Genomic DNA, 4,006 nt, shown 5'->3' on the forward strand with positions numbered 1-4,006 from the left:
TCTCTGGCAGGATCTCCAGGCTGCCGGCCCGGTCCGTGTCCGTGGGGAGAGCCGGAGCCCGCGGGGACGCGTGGGGCAGTGGGGAGTCGGGAGCGAAAGGGCGTGGGGCAGTGGGGAGTCGGGAGCGAAAGGTTGTGGGGCTCTGAGGCCAGCGCCAGACCTAGGACCTCCTGCGCGTGGTGAGGCAGCTCACGGAGGGTTGAGGGATGGGGAGGAAAAGCCAGAGGTTTGTTGGGAACTGCGGGTCAGAGACTCACTGGGCAGCTTGTGGGCACGTCCTCCACACTCAGCTTCAAGGTCAGCTCATCCAAGTGCTTGAGGATCTCCCCGGATCCCCAGCCAGAAGGCATGGGGTGTCCAGCCCCACGTCCGGGGTGGGGGTGGGGGTGGGGTGCTGTCCACATCCACAGTGCTTTCTACAGCCGAAGGCCATCGGGGAGGGGGCATAGTCCCTCCAGATGCTGAAGCGGAGAGAGCCGGAGTGGTGGATTCTGGGAAGTATCAGAGGGGTGGATCCAGCACCTTCGGGAGCAGTAGGAGTGGCCGCTTCATTATCTTCCGAGTTCCTGCTCTTGAAGCCACAAAAATAGCGAGAGGCACCAGCCTCGTGAGGAGTGACCTGGGCGGATCGGAAAGAGAGACGGTCAGTCCTGCCCTGGACGTAGCCGAACTCGCTGTGACACGGGCCGCTGGTGTGGAGGATGTTGTGCCGCAGGTCCTGCCCCAGGTTCTCGAGACTCCATAAGAATTTGTTGGTCCTTTGGAAGTGCCTCTCGCTCTTGACTCTGGCGACAAGGGTACGGTATCATGTGGGGCGATTTCCTCCACTCCTGCTCTGGTCTCATGGATTTCCACCATAGCTTCAGGAGGAAATCGCCGTTGGTTTTCTCGTGCAAGTGGGCCTTGTGCTCCTCGGCGGGGCCCTCTCACCTGAGGTGCTGCAGGCGGAGCCACCAAGCCTGGCACCTCAGGCTGGGGCTCAGACCCTGGGGGCCTCTCCCTGCTCACCCGCCGGTCCTGCCCAGCCCTCCCCGAGCGGGTGCTCGGCTCCTCACCCCTGAGAAGAGCCAGGCTCTCAGCTCAGGGACCTGCTGCTGGCGGCCCTCAGAGCCCATGTGGTAGGCCTCCTCTGTGAGGCCTGCAGCCGCTCCAGCTCCACACCGGAAGTGACCTCCAACCCAGATGGGGCATGTCTTCAGATGTCGGAAGAGGGTCGCTAGAGGCCCTTCCAGGTGGCTGCAGGGATTCCTGGAAGAAGTCAGTTATGAGGGAGAAGCTGCTGAAGTAGGAATCCTGGAGGAAGCTAGACGTCATGTTGGAGGTGTCCTGGTCAAAGTACTGGAGATGGTGGAAAGAGTTGGAGAGGATAGAGGACTTATGAGGGGCCATGAGGTGGAGGTGGCGGCCCTGTGGGGAGCTGTTGGCCCTGTGAGGAGCTGGCCAACAGCAGGTGACGGCTGAGGACATGGAGCAAGGCGCAAGTGCCCCACAGTAGACGTTCAGGGCAGGCCGGGAGCCTCTGGCCTGTGTGACCAAGACCAGGCAAGCCCAGTTGAGGCCTGACTTTGAATGGCGGATGGATTTACCCTCGTCAGACTCACTCACCGAGAAGACCAGAGAGCCCCTGCGCGAGCTGGGCTCTGCACTTCTCATGACTTTGAGTGACAGCCATGGCTGACGACTCCCTGGTGGGGCTCATAGCTGGGGTCAAAGGTCAGTTCCTCTTCAGAATGTAGGAATCATCCCTACTTGGAGGAGAGGATTTGAGTGGAATCTCCAGCCTCCTCTGCAGGAGCCCAGTGCAGGAGGACGTAATTTGTCCTTCTCCACAGCATGGATGATGCAGTTGATGATTGAGCCCAGGTGGAACTTCTTGGTATGTAGGTACATGCCTCTTCACTAGTTCTTTAATGAGTGGAGTTGATGTGAAGGAAAAATATTTCTAGAGTGAGCAGAATTGGTAGAGTACTATGTTAGGTTGTTCTAAGTCAAATGAACATTATATTTTCTTCTGTATGATTTTTGCTTAGGTTAAGTGTATAGAACATCGTCTATGGTCATTATTCCATAGGAAGGAATCTATTGTAGTTAGTTCTTTGTCATTTCCATGAAATCTTTAGACTGATTCCTCAGGGGTACAGTTAAGATCCTGATGCTCAGAGTGGGTCGACAAGAGAAGCTCACTCTTGATGGGATGTGGATGGTCTTGTTGAAGTGATTTCCATGTGGTTGTGCCTCTTGAGCAGTCTTCCCAAGCAGTGTATTCCAGGAGGTAGTAGGCTTTGTATTTCCAAAACTAACACATCTGGGCATGTACAAAGCCAGTGGATTCTCTGTTAAATAGCTAAACTGATTGGTAGGAGTTCAGTTCAGTTCAGTTCAGTTGCTCAGTGGTGTCTGACTCTCTGTGACCCCATGGACTGCAGCTCACCAGGCCTCCCTGTCCATCACTAACTCCTGGAGTTTACTCAAACTCATGTCCATTGAGTCAGTGATGCCATCCAATCATCTCATCCTCTATCATCCCCTTCTCCTCCCACCTTGAATCTTTCCCAGCATCAGGGGCTTTTCAAATGAGTCAGTTCTTCGCATCAGGTGGCCAAAGTATTGGAGTTTCAGCTTCAACATCAGTACCTTCCAATGAACACTCAGGACTGATCTTCTTTAGGATGGACTGGTTAGATCTCCTTGCAGTCCAAGGGACTCTAAAGAGTCTTCTCTTCTCTAAAGAGTTCAAAAGCATTAATTCTTTGGCACTCAGCTTTCTTTATAGTCTAACTCTCACATCTCTACATGACCACTGGAAAAAACATAGCCTTGATTGACTATCTGGACCTTTGTTGGCAAAGTAATGTCTCTGCTTGGTCATACTTTCTTTCTAAGGATTGGTAGGAGAAACTTCTGTAATGGTACCTGTGTATCTTCTCTGTTCATATGGCTGTCTTCTTGATCTGTTTCCCTCTTTTTTTTTATTGTGGTAAAATGCACAAAACATAAAATTTACCATGTTGACCATTTTTAAGTGTTCAGTTCATTGCATTCATAATGTTGCACAACTGTCACCACTATCCATCTCCAAGGCTCTTTTCATCTTCTAATACCTTTTAAATAATAACTCTGCATTCCTTTCTCCTAGTCTCTGGGAACTATCATTCTAGGGATACTTCCTGTGTCTATGATTAATTTTTTGTGGTGGAGGTGGTCTGATTCTCTTCTTGATAACATTGTAGCTAGTCAGGGAGACTAGTGGGGGGAGTCAGTCAAAATATATGGAGCTGTAGGAAATGCAACAAGGAAGAATGGGACTTGTACTCTATTAAGCATCCAGTACAGTTAGTTGAATGACCTTGCACAAGTTCTTTAAGCACTCTGGCCTCCATTTCCTCATTTATAAAATGGGGACAGTAACATTGCTTACCATATATGATTTTTATGAGTAAGAAATGGAGTAAGACATGTAAAATATACAGCAATAACTGGCACATTCTAAGTGCTAGATAAATTTTAGTGATGATGACAAGCTCTCAGGGCAATTGTCCTTGGTTAAACTCGACTGTTCAAGCAGAAAAGGAAGTGGTAGCTGACACAACCCCACCAGGCTGTGTGGGACTAGAGATCAGCTGTGAGGATAGTTTGGTTATTCAAATAGCCTATTTACTATTTCATGTTTATGTCAGCTTTTTCACTTTGTAAAGACTTGAAATATTGTTTTTTGTTGAAAGCACCCCATGGCAATGTGAAAGATACAAATAAATCAGCATTTCTTAAGTGGAAGGGAACCCTTGTGTTCATCACTGACTTTGACAGTCATGTTAGTGACCATATCACTGTCTAGAAAATTTTGGCTATTACCAGAGAAAGTATCCACAGAGCATTATGAAATTACTGTTATAGAAATCAATATTTTCTTTATATAACAACATTTCTTACTGCTTACAACTTGGGATTTAAATAGCGTAAGAGATGATATTGTTTAAAATTAAAAGGCCAAACTGAACATGTGCTT

General features: G+C 49.2%; 1 pseudogene; it reads right to left on the bottom strand.

Moving 5' to 3' along the window:
• Positions 1 to 644: 644 nt before the first annotated feature.
• Positions 645 to 1,890, bottom strand: LOC110126930 (TBC1 domain family member 17-like; annotated as a pseudogene).
• Between the last annotated feature and the right edge of the window lie 2,116 nt (positions 1,891 to 4,006).

Source organism: Odocoileus virginianus, chromosome 13 (genome assembly GCF_023699985.2).
Source record: "Odocoileus virginianus isolate 20LAN1187 ecotype Illinois chromosome 13, Ovbor_1.2, whole genome shotgun sequence".
Taxonomy (NCBI): domain Eukaryota; kingdom Metazoa; phylum Chordata; class Mammalia; order Artiodactyla; family Cervidae; genus Odocoileus; species Odocoileus virginianus.